This window comes from Ischnura elegans, chromosome 13 (assembly GCF_921293095.1).
Source record: "Ischnura elegans chromosome 13, ioIscEleg1.1, whole genome shotgun sequence".
NCBI lineage: Eukaryota > Metazoa > Arthropoda > Insecta > Odonata > Coenagrionidae > Ischnura > Ischnura elegans.
Genome location: NC_060258.1, coordinates 13,845,840 through 13,862,324, shown reverse-complemented (window position 1 = coordinate 13,862,324; position 16,485 = coordinate 13,845,840). Strand labels below are relative to the sequence as shown.

At 36.9% G+C, this 16,485-nt stretch overlaps 1 long non-coding RNA gene across 1 annotated transcript; it reads left to right on the top strand.

The window, feature by feature from the left end:
• The first annotated feature begins 9,053 nt into the window (after window positions 1-9,053).
• On the top strand, window positions 9,054-9,756 carry LOC124170098. The gene is made up of 3 exons (XR_006867307.1): window positions 9,054-9,124; window positions 9,210-9,436; window positions 9,580-9,756. It is a non-coding gene; the product is annotated as an uncharacterized LOC124170098 (long non-coding RNA).
• The last annotated feature ends 6,729 nt before the right edge of the window (window positions 9,757-16,485 follow it).

Below are 16,485 nucleotides of genomic sequence, written 5' to 3'. Positions count from 1 at the left end.
GGAAGCAATATTGGCCCTAAGACTGCTCATAGAAAAGAGAATGGAAAAGAACAAGCCAACATTCGTTGCGTTTGTGGACTTAGAGAAAGCATTTGATAACGTGGATTGGAGCACAATGCTTGGAACCCTAAAGCAAATTGGGGTTCTTTATAATGACAGAAGAATCATCCACAGTTTATACAAAAACCAAGTAGCCGTGATAAAATCAGGGCCCAGCTGTGAAGAAGCAAGAATTAAGAAAGGAGTGCGACAAGGCTGTACATTGTCACCCGTAATTTTCAACGTTTACATTGAAAAAGCCATTAAGGAAATCAAAGAAAAGGCATTGGGAGTGAATATCCATGGAGAAAAAATAAGCATGCTAAGATTTGCCGATGACATAGCCGTCATAGCAGAAACAGAGAAGGATTTGAAAAATATTCTGGTTAATATGGGTAGGGTAATGAGTAGATATCAACTGAAAATAAGCACGAAGAAAACCAAGATCTTAGTATGCAGCAGAAGAGAAGAAGTCAAGACAAACATTAAAATAGGGAGGCAAAAACTGATAGAAGTGGATGAATTCTGTTATTTGGGAAGCAAGATAACTAGTGATGGGAGAAGCAAGAAAGAAATTATCAGCAGAATAGCCCAGGCGAAGAGAGCATTCCACCAAAAGAGAGACCTGCTTACAGCGGGAAACTTAAATATGGATGTAAAGAAACAATTTATAAGAACCTACATCTGGAGTATGCTCCTGTACGGAAGTGAGGCATGGACAATGACCGCAGCGGAGAAAGCAAGGATAGAGGCCTTTGAAATATGGTACTACAGAAGAATGATGAAAATCAAATGGATCGACCGAGTTAGTAACGAGGAAGTCCTGAGAAGGGTGGGAGAGAAGAGAAGCCTCATGAAAACCTTAATAAGAAGACGGAACAACCTTATAGGCCACATCTTGAGACATGGTGGCCTGATGAAGACAATCGTCGAAGGACAGGTGGAAGGCAAGAATTGAAAAGGAAGACCTCGAACAAAATATATGGAACAAGTAAAGAGAGATGTGAAAGAGAAGAAATACATGGGAGTGAAAAGATTAGCTGATAGGAGAACTGAGTGGAGAGCTGCGTCAAACCAATCCTAGGATTGTTGACCAGTGATGATGATGATGATGAGAACGCATTTAGCACGAAACTCTAGTGAAGTAATATGTGAGAATAATGAAGGCTATTACGCTATTTTACTCAAATAAGACATCACATAATGACGCACAAAAAGGTAGGTTAACCAATAGCGATGATCGCTAAATGCGCACATTCCATTAAGGTGAAAATAAGTTTTCAAATCTGATAGCACAATCGAGACAACCGAAGATTGTGCGAAGTAAATGAATTACGAGAAATAATCAAGATCAATATTATCAAAATATATATATTTCTACTAATGAAACAAAATGTGTGACTCCTCGCGCCAATCTTTGAACTGTTCAAAAACGCTTACGCCGGGTTTTAATCCGCTCTTTACCACCGGCTGAGACTCTTTTTCGAATACCTTCCTTTTAAATGTAGCCAATCTCAAAAAGGATAAGGCCACACTAGCCCATAGCTTAATTTGTGTATGGCGCCTTACGCTAAAGAAAAGTATGTGATGCTGTTACAGGAAATTTAAAATGGCTTTTAATATATAAAAAAACACAAAACAAGTGGAGGACCTGAAAAAAATGACCATTAAATTCTACATTGGGGATTTAATCCGGCACACATCACAATCTCAGCCTCTCATTTACTCCACTAGGCCACCGTAAGTCTTTGCATAGAAGGCATTATAATGCGTAAAAAAGAAACCAACTGAAAACCGGGTCAAGTACGTAGTACATGCACACGAAATTATCATTAAATCCGGCATTAAACGAAACAGAATGATCAATTTTCATGTAAATATCGCTCTGAGAGCATGTTTCTCCACGCGCAAATGAAATATTTCCGTTGAGTTATCACAAAAAACAAAAAGAGTAAGGGAAACTAAAATTTCTCGAGAAGCAGAATTGTCACCACAACCTTTGTCCTAATACTTTTGAAAGTGATTGCATAATTTTCAGAACAAGTCTTTAAAGGAATCGGTAATTGTAGCCTTCTGTTCAAAATAAAGTTAAAAAAAGAGGTATTTTACGTTTAAAAATCAGATTATTTATTTTACATACTGAGATGACAGTGCCTTCACTGGATTTAATGGGCCATGCTTAGAACACCATATGTAATGTTGACTTCGAAATATTACTCGAGGTACTTTTCCAATGGTAGAAAAAGTATAAGAACATTGCATTGTAATCCAATTTTGAGCAATCCCGAAGATTTTAGCTCTTTAGATAATCAAGAATTGGTCTAAATTTGAGTTGCAAGGTTTTTCTCGGAAGGAAAAACATGTATGAGGGTATAATAAATTGTGGTAAAATTGGGAGCTCATTCAGAAAATAATAAGTAAAACATAATGTAAAATATTTAAAGGCAGTGCTTACCCACAATTAAGAAGTGAGCCAGAAAGTCAAAGGCTCTGTGTAACAGCTTGAAGTTCTTCACGAGTCCATCGTAGTGATCTACGTAGTGCCACAGATGGAGGGTCCAAGAAAAAGATGCCAGTGATGTCAGGATTCCTATGTAGGTCAAGAACCCTGGAAATGACACAAACGTCACACATTAACATCTTTGTATAACAGCGAAAAAGTCATTTTCACACAAGGCCTCCTCCTAAATTTAAAAATGATACTTAAATGATCGAATCACCCACACTAATGTTGCAAGTCACGTACCCTGCCAATAGGGGAAGCACATATGCTGGGCAATCGCACCTATATGGCAATAAATTAATCACGTTGAGAATCAGGGTACGGCAACGTAACTCCCATTCTTCAAAACTTAATTAAACCCATTATGTGACCCAGAATTTTAAAAAATAATGTACGCACATATTTAAATTTCTTTTGTTTACAGTTTTGAAGATAAAATCAAGTTGAAGACATCCCTCCTTCCCCGTAGATTGAGGAAACTGATACATGTCGTTTGCGACGACTCTTGTTAGCTTAGCATAGGTATTTCTGTCGATATCTACAAGGATTTCGGTCTTCAAAGCTCATCACGTCCTTGAATTGTTCTCATTAACATGGGATTCAAGATCGCCTGAGAGAGAAAGCACAAGGGGCCCAATCGGGAGAGCAGGCTTGTCCCTCCAAATTTTCTCTTATTTGGGTGAATGAGATGGTCTATGAAGTGTTTCCTCAAATCAGCAATCGATGCTCATTAGAGTGAGTCATAAAACCGTCTAGTAGCAACTGAATGTCCTCAAGTCCAATTCATATAGTCGTTGTAAAAAAACTCCTGCATCACTTTTACGTACCAATCTAATTATAAAATTTCAAACTGATAGCATATGGGAATATACACTTAGGTAACAGATTCATAGTTACAGAAAATTTGTAACCAAATATTACTGACATGTTGACGCCATGTTTCATATTTATAATTTCTGTTTTCCACTTATGTGTCGTGTTATCTCACGGTGAAGCATCCAGTTGGGTAAGTCTGTGACTTTAGACGAGGCGTTTTGGAGAAAGAGTTCTATTTCAAAGGTTCCTCCTGACACGAGTCTGTACCTGGGTAGCGCAAGCTGTTTCTCCTGACCGGATGAGAAAAACGTCATAGTATGAAAATTTTGAAGGGCGACTCTGATCTTTGGACGGCGGCCCTTGCCTTAATATTGAGAGCAAATAAAAACACTTGTAGAAACGATATTTCACTAAATATCTATCATTTAACCTGGTCAAAGATTTTGTATTTAGAGTACTTAATAATTTGTCTTGTTATATATACGTGGAGCTGGCAATTTCTTTCTTTTAAGGTTACATGGGCGCCTCTCAAATTTACCCTTTATTCAATTACGACGTATATTTTGTTTTATTGGTAACTCGTTTGCCTGATATGGAACCAGAATTGATTTGAAAAATGAAACAAAAGTGTTTGGAAACAATATTAAAATCTCTGGTCTCGAGGTTACTCTTCCAATGCTTTATAAAATTGTTGAATCCGGAATTCAATCGATCGTCGTAAGATGCGATTATTTTTATGCGATTGATATTATGCGAATTAGGTGACAGAAAATTTCACTCATAAGGAAAAGTATAAGATATCAAGGGTCTCAGTTTCATTTCCAAGCGATATTTTAAAAAAATGATTGCAAAATAAATTGAAAGCGTCATCAGAAACCACTCGAGAATATCAACCATTGAAACTTATTTCGCAAGCTCCATCTAATTCGTTTCTATTTATATCGAACACCCCAAACATAATTACAAACAAATTCCGAGGCGTGGAGATTGGACTGATGAACTAACTGTAATTATAAAACTATAGGTTGGACATTCTGCAGCGTGGAATTAGAAGGGATAGTACTACTACCGAATCCAAGTCATGCAATTACGTGAGCGGTGTGTCCCACAGCTATCAACCTAACTAGTGCTAATTCTTTATTTAAAAGGATAGAGAAAAAAGGCTAAAGTATGTGTATCCTATTAACCCAGATATTAAGAAAATTAGGCTGGGAGCTGCTGGAGACTCGGAGGCTACGCGCTAGGCTTAGATTGCTTGAACAATTGAAAATAGATATATTTAAGAACGACACGGAGAAAATAATATAAGAGCCCCACTATATTTCCAGGTTCGATAGAAGCGATAAATAAAAAGAGATATCTAGTCGAACAGATAAATATGGGAACTCGTTTTTTCCCCAAACCATAAAGGAATTTAATAAAAGCTTATTCGCGTTTCCTTTTATCTTTAAACGGCTGTTGTTCTAACACCCCCTGTTACACGCCTTTAAAGCGGCTTGTGGGGTATTATGTGGATGTAGATATACATAACTCCAGCAGTTAAGCTTCCATTGCTCATATTTTAGGGTACAGAACTACAGTTTAAATATGTTTTTCATATACTGCCAGTGAGTAGTCTTTCAGCCTGTGATGCTTATGATATTCTGTAGAAAGTGATCATTGGTCGGGAAAAAGTCGGTAAAATGTGGTTTGTGAAGGAAAATGAAAATTTTGTTTGGGTTATAAGTGAACAATTCCATTAACAGAAAAACATTATCCCTCTTTAACAATCCATCAAGGCTGAGTATAGTTTATCCACATCCTTCTGATCATTCTCGACCATTATTCTATATCATTGACCCTCTCCATGTCTTTAAATATATTTTTAACATCTAAATTATTTAAAAAAGATAATTTTTCCAAATAAATTCATTTATGCCACATTTATGTGTTCTCAGGTAGGAAATGGTATTTTTCCATTCAAATCAATCTCTATGTCAATTGACAGCAGCACAAACGACCTCACTATGTCCTATCAGTGGTAGCAATTTTTCCAACTGAATGCTATATTTATGTGTTATGAGGTAGCATATGGTATTCGTGCATTCAAAATAATGTTTCTAGGCACTTAGAAGAAGCAAATCCTATTTCACCATTTTTAAGACGTTGCTATTCGCCCTGCTGAATGAATAATTTGCCATGAAATTTTTGTTTGCAGATGAATGTGTTCAAAACAACCTTTATGGCACTTCACAGAAGCACATTCTAGTTTTAACCTAATTTTGCGTATGTATAAGAACATTACTTTTGTATTATGTAATCGTCTAATTCAGCGATGCTGAAAAAGTAGAACTTCGTGAAGGGTATAAAAAATCCAATGATTTTTATGCTCTATCTACCACTAATGCGTAAAATTATTTTACTGAATACAAGGCTTTTGATGAAATTTTCGAGGATTCAAATACATTTGGGAGCAAGTTGCCTCTGTGTAAAGTAGATTTTCCGGTGAAGGCGTTTATCCATTCTAAATAAATATTATTCTTCTCTGAGGTAAGGATATACTGTTGACATCATTTAAATATAAGTATATATGTTGTTATATGAGGGATATCGTCGCCGGATAAATGTCTGTTTACGTATCGTTTGGTTTTCGTACGCATTCCTCGCAAACTGGCGCTCAAAACAGCAGTCTTCGCATCTCCCTCCGTCCACCTACGATTCGTGACGTCACAACGGAGCGCTCAGGCTTTCTCTCTCGGTGGTCGTGGAAGGGGAGGGGTTTTCACGGCAACAATGTTGAGTGAGAAGAGCGTGGGGGAATAGCATATCTTTCATTTGGAAGGGGTGGTAATTGAACGACAGGAAAAAATTGAAATGGAATCTATGTGAATGGTTACTTGAAAATGCTTTCTTTCTTCATACTCATTTCAAAGCGTGCTTTAGGTTATATATCTTTCTTCATCCAACACAAAACGTCTCCATTGCAAATGTATTACGGTAGAATTTTTGGAATATTGATCTACGCTTATTTGCTTGGCGCAAAGAGGATCCCTTATTACTGCCGCGCAGGACGCGAAAAGGAGAGGGACCAGGGGGGGTGTGCTTGAATCGCTCGGGATTAATTCCGGCACGGAATAATCCCGATCTCTCATTCCGTGTCGGAATCTTTTTGCTCGGGATTTGGTGTGCTTGAAATTTTCTAGCCGATTGTCGGCTTCGAGTGTTGCTATCTAGATTCAACCCGAGCGATAGACGTGGCAACGTCGGGTTTAAGAAATACGGCCGTTCGCGTAAATACGGCCGTTGTTAACGCCGAGCCTACAAATCAAGAACCCTACATAAGGACGGTAATGTCCTATCTGAAAGATGTTATCAATGGCTGCGCAAGTAATTCAAGTTCCTACTTTGGCCGCTGTGGCGTCGCCAACCGCATTCGAGGCATGTAGCAGACGCTACAATAGGGAAACAATGTTATTTTTCAATTTTGTTTAACCAAATTACGGCGAACAATGATGAGTTTTACCAATTTTTCTGATAGGATGAGTTAGATAATACTCATATCTCTATTGGATGGGATGGAATAAACCCAGATGTCTGTGATAGTACAGCGAAGTGAAATTATATTCGCACCGGTGCCATCCGTAAGAAACTGTTTTAACTGTCTGAAAAGGTCGAAAATCCGCCAATGAATCTCAGGTGCACGATATAATCAAGGAAGGAAATCGATAAATGAATGAATATACAAGAAATTTGCAGCATGCAAGTCTGTTAGCCATCTATCTTGACAGTCTATTTCGAGAAAAGCTCAGGTGATAGTGCAGCCTACCGACACATTTGAAACATGGCGGATCTTTGTTTACAATTTTTCGGTACTAGCTGATGACTTTAAACCATTATCTCGGACGCTATACAGACATGGAAGCGCTCACATTTTAGGTTTGTACAGTAAATGATTGATTTAACCCTCGAAATATAATATTTACGCTGTGGGAGCAGTGATTAACTTTACTAATTGCTAATTTTACACTCACATTACACTACGTCATATGAATGCATTACGAATTTATATTTATTCCTTCATTTCACGATTGAAACAAATTGCTTCGATATCACTCATTAAAAAAGAGGTAAACACGGTCCATAGGTATCCACGATTGAATAAGTAAATGGTTCTGAAATCAAAGTATACTTAAACAACTGCTCCGCTATGCAAGATCGATGCATTAATGCCATTGTTGTTGACAAATTTTCATGCATTCAGTTCACTTTCTACGTAACTTCAATAATTGCTGTGACCGGCAGAACATAGAATTAAAACGACAAAACCTTAAACTTTCTTACCGTCATTGCACTAAAAATACCTTAGCGGGCATTCTTTCACGTACACAGACAGCATCGCCCATTGAAAATACAACACTCTCGCCCTCACTGATGCCGATATCGTGCGCACGGATTTTGTATCAAGCAATACTATTTCTTTCACCACAGGTACTAACCGAACACCTAAAACGACTTTAAAAGATTTTCTTCATTTTAAGATCACCGAATACGTACCTTGCATTCCAACGGAATAAACGGGCAATAAACAGAATGATTGCTCGAGACAAAAAGAAATTTAATGAATTACTCATCTTGAAACAGCATACATTGCAGTAGAACAAGGCAAAGTCTTCATACTTGCAGCGATATATCACAATTTTACCCTGATCCAGTCTATTCAGTAATTCATAGTCTTATCCTTGCAAAGGCAGTTGAAGTAACATACGAATAATATCAAAAGGCAAACATTTACACTTCAACAATCGTTTCTTACAACACTGAAATTATAATCAGCAGAGAATTGTATCACACGAACTCACAATCACAACACTCGATCATTTTTTCTCTACGAATTACCTTTTAATCGTCCCACATGTGATTTCAAGCAACAGAAATGTTATCTTACAACATAAAAACTTCTGCGGAAGTCGTAGATTCGTAGCGAACACTAAAGCAATCGATGTAAACAAGTCACGCTAAAAGATACACACCAACACAATAAAATCAATGCTGTCACTACTAACCACAAAATAAAATAATTATACGCCTAAATAATTAATTATGTGATGTCTTCAGGGCGAAAGTGTAGGTCACACATTTAAAAACACATTTGCAAACACGGTAAGTGCTAAAGCGCAATCCTTCCTTGGAATAGCCTTCATCCATTTCTCAAGCTCGGACTCCATCTGCAAAAGTATCGTAATACCCTTTTAAATTTCGGTATTTATTAAAATAATGAGAATAATGAGACTTAACGCACAAAATTAGGAGCAAAATGACTTCAAATTTTCATGCAACCGCAATGGCGGACGACAATGACTCACGCGTACTTACTTTGTCTTTAAACAACCTCCTGATCTTCACACTCTGAAGTTTATTATTCACATTCGCAGATGAATTTCCGCAAAAGAATCCTGGCTACCAAAAATTACGTAAACCCATTTCTTCCTGTGTAATCTTCGATTTTAGAAGAGACGCTCACTTATCTCCCATAAGAGGTAATGGCAAAATGGCTGTGACGCTGCCTCTAATTGTTGGTCGTCGCTGCCATCGGCGGGATTAGGAACCATATTAACTTGCGACACGAATTTTGGACAAATGACGATCGAAGCGCACGAAGACAATCGTCCTTATACAGGGTTCTTGCTACAAATATTTACAAAACAATCGACAGCAGAAATTCAGATACCGCTGATATAAATTAATACAACTAAACAGCATAAGGAAATACTTCTTCAATTTGTGAAGGTAAGTAACCTCATAAGTAAATGGAACCAATTTTGATTCTATTGTTTGTAATATATAATGTTTTTTATCGGTGTTTACTTTTCAGAAAGTGAAAGCATAAACAACGGAAAACTAAAAAAGTAATTTTACTGCCAAAGAAGGAGCAATGCATTGGCAGCAGGTGACGCTGAAACCAGCTGAAACTTAAAGAATGTATGAGGTTATGGAGGTGGTGGAGAAAGGAAATAATGAAAATTGAATGAATTTATATATCGCGAAGTAAATACTTATCATTTTCAACCACGAATCATCGACACGGCTTCTCACAATTTTGTAAGTGCTATGACTTTTTCGCCGCATAAATAATAAAATAGATTCGGTTAATGAAGCGTTACGCATATTTTTGTATGGCGATAATTTTAATAGCTATGAGTGGAACAATGTATCGGTATCATGAGTGATATATCTCTTTACAGTCTTCGCAAGATAAATATGCTCCCAAGGGCAAAGCAGCCGCCCTATCAAAAGATGTAATCCACACTGCGAGTGGGGCTCCAGTAGCTCAATATTACCAGAGGCGGGTGGCTGATATAATAAGTGGAAATGCAATTCTTGGCTATTTCAGTATTAATGATAGTCGGTGATTTTTTTTGATGAGGAGAGGTTTTTTTAAAGTTGTCCTTTGAATAATAATTCACTATACACAATGTTATTACTTTAATACTATTCTAAAATTGCTATTAATAGTGTAAAATCATATTATACTATGTAATTTATTAATTTAAATACTGTAAATATTAACTTTGTGAACTTAAAAACCCTAATTGCCCTTTTTAAAAATATTATATTATTTACAAAATATTTATTTCAGATACCAACACCAGTGTAGAGTAATTGAAAGAATTCCAGAGAAGCCACTGTTACTACAGGCAAAAGTATTCTACCCGAAGTGAAGCAATTAGAGGAAACAAAAAAAGTAAATGCAAAATTGCTTAGATTGGAAAGGGAGGAACTAAAACTAGTAAACATTGAGGCCAAGATCGACAAAATTAATTTTTAGTTGTCAAACTTTGTATTTGATTATTTGTGTTCAATATAATAATTGAATTCTACCATTGAAATATTACATATGAATACCTCTCCTATAACCAATAACTAAATTGATGAATTCTTCTCGGATTCTCAGCCAAGTTAATTCTTATGTATAAGCCGACGTTTTGAGAGACGACTTGTCTCCCATCTTCAAGGTCGTGTCTTTGAAAGTCCAATTTCACAAAATTTCACCTGGCTGAGATCCCGAGATGAATTCTTCAAAGAATCATCAATATCAAAAAATTCATCAATAGTATTCACCCGGAGAAATTAAAATCGTTTAATAACTAATTTGTTTGCCTCCATCCAAATTGCATTCTCATGATAATCATAAATATTAACCTTAGTATATAATGGAAGAGAAAGTTCTAACAAGGATGCTCCAATGTTTTGTCAGTATTAATAATTATTGTAAATAGGCAGTTAATGACGACTTAATTCTTTCTAATCTAACAACTGTGTGGCAAGTTGCCTACCTTCTGGCTAATCCTAACTGTGGCGGGGATGCCCAACGAACCAAAATCTGCACATACCTTAATTTTAATCAGTTTGAGAAAAAGTTATTAAAATGATAGGGTATGAACTCCCTTGATTGAGATTTCAAAGGAAAATATATTTTGTTCAGGTAAAAAGAAGTGTCTTCCAGAAAAGGTTAATAGTTTTAACCAGCTAACACCCCATATTTGAAAAGGAGAAACGTTTGGTACTGGAATTACTAACGTTAAATTTCCTGATAATTGGCCTTTAATGTGACGAGAAAAGTACTGAATGATCGATGCCGACTTGAAGTTTACAAATATTGTCTGGCATACTTTATTTATGTACCTCAGAATGGGTACACCAGTAATACACTGATCGTGTTCCAATTTTGTGAATGAACAATGTCTGCGATAGTCATTGTGACCTCAGTGCTTAGTCGACTGCCATGTTTTACCCAGGGTGACCAAATCGACCCTACTAACTTCCATCTCTTATTTTTCATTTGAAGGCAAATATTGTAAACAAGAACTTCCATGGGTAACTACTTTTCTCCCTTTCTTGCTAATGTTTTCATGACTCATTTTGAAAAAAACATTTAAAAGTAAATTCAATTTTTTCCCATCCATTTATTTAAGACACGTAGATGACATTTTTGCCATCTTCGACACCAATAAGTATGACCTACATCAATTTGTGTGTGATTTAAATAGCTTATTCCCCACCATTAAATTTACTCATGAGATTGAAAACAACAATCAACTTCCTTTTCTTGACTAGCTACTCACCAGAAAAGATGACAGACTTACTTTTGATATATACCGTAAACCTACTCACACTGACAATTATATTCATCGGGACTCTTTTGTTCTCTTTAGCACTAAATATTCATCTTTTAATGCCCTCGTCCACAGACTCATAAATATTCCTCTTGGGAGAACTAATTATTTAAAAGAACTAAACAACATAAAACGCATTGCAAAATTAAATGGACTTAAAGAATCCTTTATAGAAAATTTAGTTAAAAAACAATAATTAAAAAACTCCTAAATAATTCCACTACATTGGCAAGTGGCCAAACACCACGCTACATAAAACCTCCTTTCCACCCACAACTATCAAAAGGCCTAGAGAAGATTTTTAAAACGGTAAACACAAAAATCGCATTTAGTAACAATAACAACAAACTGAAACATTTACTGGGGAATACCAAGGACAAAATTGACACACAAAACAAATCTGGAATTTGTCAAATTTCTTGTTCTTCTTGTGAAAGCCTTTACATTGGTCAGACACGTAGAAATATTTAAGACCAGATTCAAAGAACACATGGCCCACTTCAGATACAACAGGCCAGAAAAATCTAGCATGGCTCAACATGTAATTGGTACTGGACATGTAACATCAGAAAACCATCTTAAATTACTCAAACAAACACCCAACCACTTACTAGACGCCTATGAAAGTCTATTTATATACAAAAACAAGAATAAAATCGTTAACAGCGACCATGGACCTATCCCTCACAGTTCCCTTTTTTTCATCTCTGAACATGACATTTTCAACAGTTAAAATTTAAAACTTTTTTCAAATTTGAATAATTGCCAATTCTCAACGACCGTTAAAAATTTCTCTCAAGTTCCTCACTCCCCCCCCCCTTCCCACAATTCAACACCCCCCCTCTCCCCACCCTCTCCTACGCCTCAACCCCTCCCCCCTCCTCCTTTACCACAGTACGCCACTAGCCAATCACTTCACTCCCCTCCCCCGTTCCCCTCTTACCCTTATTGCTATAGGTACCCATCTTCCGTTTAACACCCAATACTGTTTTCATCCTCCCCACTGGCCCCTCCATCTTCAACCCTCCCCCTTTCTTATTCTTAGTTATATTTTTTGGTTGTCCTCCCGTCCCCTTCACTTTCAGCGTAGTGTTGTTTGTGCATTTGGTTCTTCCTTCAGCACGCTGAAGAGGGCTACTTTGTAGCTGAAATACGTATACGTGTGTTTTCCTCGTCCCCTTGCCGAACCCCCCCGACGACGCTCTTTTGGATCAAAACCTTTTTTTCTTCCGGAATATCGAAGCCATCCACAGGTGAGTGAATGCTTATTGAGTGCAAGTGTTTCTACGGATCACTGGCTGTCTTTAACAGGTCCATCCTGTGAAGATTCCCGGTTTTTTGTGGAGCAAGAATCCTTAGCGGAGGTCCCTACAGCCCCAACAAAGGATCTTGTTGTGTATGTTTGTGTGAGTGAATGTGTGTGAGTGTGTGTTTGGGCTTTACGGTTGAGAGGCTGGTGTTTGGTCCCTGCGAGGAATTTCTCCCCCTTCATCTACATCTACATCTACAAATTACCCTGCGAGCCACCTCTAGGGTGTTTGGCAGGGGGTGATCAATCACCAGCATGCAGCATGCATTTGGACTCCCACATGCACACTACACCGTCCAAATAACGTCCCGTATAATAACAAACTATACTACTATATGCTGTTAGAAATAGAATAGAAATTCAGAAACATGCATTAAGTTTTATATAGGTTAGTAAGCTACACTACAAGTCATGCCATCTATTTACGAGTTCTATTGCTGCCGTTATAATCTCTTCCCGCGCACCAACGCAGTAACTTTTCTGATTTGCAAGGTGGACGAGCAATAAGAATTATACGTCCAATGGAGAAATTCCTTTCTTTTCTTTAATCCATCTCTTTGCCCATACCTCCGTCAGAAGCGTGTAATGAGCAATGACTCAATTGCAGCCGACCAATTATGCCCGCATACTCATACAGTTTTGCATCTCTCATTTACAGTTGGCAGATGTAGAAGAAGCAGAAAAAATAAGTCTTACGTAACCATTCCATTTCTAACTTTCCATTCTCCGTTTTCTGGGTGATTAGACTTTCTTTCAGAGAGTTTCTTTCTATTCCATCGACCAGAGCGAACCCTGATCATACATGCACATACACTCACCGACTGTCTCGCCGTTGCCAAGTTGCATAATCGCGATCACAAGTTGGAGGAGGAGCTGAGGGGCAGACTCATTTAGCGCCTCATTTAACTTCCAATTGAGCTGCCACCGTTCGTTTTCCACCATCGCAGCGAAGAAATGCGCTCTTATCAAGGATATTTCACCCCGTCTGTGAAAGAGGAACGAGAAAAAAAACTGTTATTCTGTTAAACATACACATTGAGGCCTCATGCCCACCTTCAGCAATTTATTTGACTCAAAGTCAAGTTCCTTACTACACGTCGAAAAATAATACCTTTTATCGGCTTTTTTTATCCAATCTTCTAACAAAAGCAATCCCTTAAACTAAATACAAGGTTGCTTGTTATAATGACAACACCTTGGGAATATTGTTTAATAATACAAAAGATGTTATTGAACCCACATTAAAATTTGGTATCTATGAATTAAAGGGTAATAATTGTGATTCATGTTATATCGGCGAAATGGGACCAAACTTCAAGACGAGGATGAAGAGACACAGACAAAAACAGAAAAAAATGGCAAGTCAGCTTTCGCCGGGCACCTCTTGGAAATGGGGCGCCATAGCAGTTCAGATACAAAAAAATCCATTTTACTGGTAAAGGAAGGATGGTGGTTGCGTTAGAAATTCGAAAGATAGCAACCGAAGAACACCTAGTTAATGACGTAATCCAATCCATTCCCCTTTCAATCCAATCTTTTCCCAATCCATTCCACTTATTACTCATCACCCTCCTAAATACTTCTTGACAGTAGTACCATATGGACACTCTGGCACATGACGTCACAGCATCGTATACCTTAAATTTCTTCCTCATTTAAATAGATAAATGTATGCTTTAAACGGTATAGCTGTTACATTTTATTATCGCTCAGATGAAAGGATTAAATTTCCTCAGACCCTTGAGGGTCCATTGCCAGGGTGCAAGGGTATCCCTATTTTACGGCATATCGTTTTGACTTCTATTACAGAAAATTTTCAACCTCCAAGCTAATAATAGAAACCATAATTTGTGTTGAAAATGTTGTGTTGTGCTGAAAATTCAATGATTAAGTCAATGTTTCGCCGTTATTTGTCGTCATCTACTAATAATGCCTAATGAAAAAAGAAAAGAAAGACGCTACAAAATGCTATAATTGTAATTGAAAGTGTTATAAAATTGAGATAAAAGTGCTATTTACACATATCTTTCGTTAATAGCAATGCTTCTAGTTCATCTTGAGGTTTGGTAAATATATTTTAACACCTTTTTCAACTTTTCGATGCGTGTTAGTCATCATCATTTACTTATAACGTCATAATTATAAGCACCCGAGTTTGAAGCAATTATGTTGTGTAATGGCTCGTCTAATTTTATTTTTTTTTCAATTATAATCCTCATCTAATATAAAAGAGACTTATATTTCCACAATTTAAGGCACAATAGGATGTATAGTTACGGATTCATGACCCCTGTGATACCCCATCCCCCTACATATATCACTGGGAAAAGTTGCAGAACTACGAAAGGACAGGAAAAAAAATGTCAGCTAGAATACCTAAAATAAAGAAGAAATGTGCTCTACCGTTTCGATATTTCGTGGAAGTGGTTGGAACATCATGTTATTTATGAGTGCCGCAAACGTTGAGATTGAACTTCTCGTTGATTATGAGTGAAATATACGGAATTTACGGGTTGAAAGGAAGAGCACTAAAATTTATTGCTATAATAATTAAAGAGATCACTTAATGCTTCTTCAAAAAAATAGTACAGGTAATTGAAGAAAGAATAGGAATTCTTAAATCTTATTGTTCATTATGATATTAATTTATTCTCATTCTTTGGTTTTGGAAGGATGGAAATTACACCCACTACAAAGACCGGCACCGCTTACACGATCACTACTTCATACCCTCACCTACACTGCAAGCTCCTACTACTCATTTGCAAGGGTTTATTTTCTTTTTCGTTATGAAATATATGATGATGCATCTAATTTATCAAACATCTAATATTTTATGTGTCCATTAATTCTGGCAGCGATTACTAAGGAGAAGATTCCAAGTTGTACTGGAGAAGTTCATCTTCCTCAAGAAGTAAGAGTTGAAGGAAGGGATGAAGTATCTGATGGAGAGGATTGGTACCCGATAGGGGGAGGGGTTGTTGACCCTAATTAATATTAATGGGGGAGAGAAAAATTTACTATCCTCGGATGCTCATGATGACTGACGAAGGAGCTTGTTTTTACAAATTAAATGGGGATGAAAAGTTTTATGCACGTAAATTTATAAAAAAAACATAAAACAGAATAGAAATCTATTGTTTCTTTGTTAATTATTTTACCTAGATCAATGACGATGAATTAGAAATTGAATTAGGAGGATGGAGATGACCTTTCGATTTTGAAAGGCAGCAAAAATGAAACACTAATTTGGAATATTAGAATATGGTATTAATGTTAGAGAACAAAAATGTTAACACAAAGCATGGTTTGTTTTATTAGCTTGAAGGATGAACATTTTCTGTTATAGAAGTTAACACGATATATCTTCAAACCCTTGCACCCTGGCAATGGACCCTCAAAGGTTTGAGGAAATTTAATTGTTTCATCCGAGAGATAGTAAAATGCTAACATCCATACCGTTTTAAGCATAAATATATCTATCGAAATGTGGAAGATATTTAAGGTGGTACAAAGTTGGTACACGACGTTTTGACGTCATGTACCAGCTTTAGCATGCACTTTTGGAGACTTACGTGTTGATTTCATAAAAAAATAATCAGCAATTCGTTTATAACGTTGAGGGATGAACACGTTTTGTAGAAAACTGTTAAAACGCTAACTTT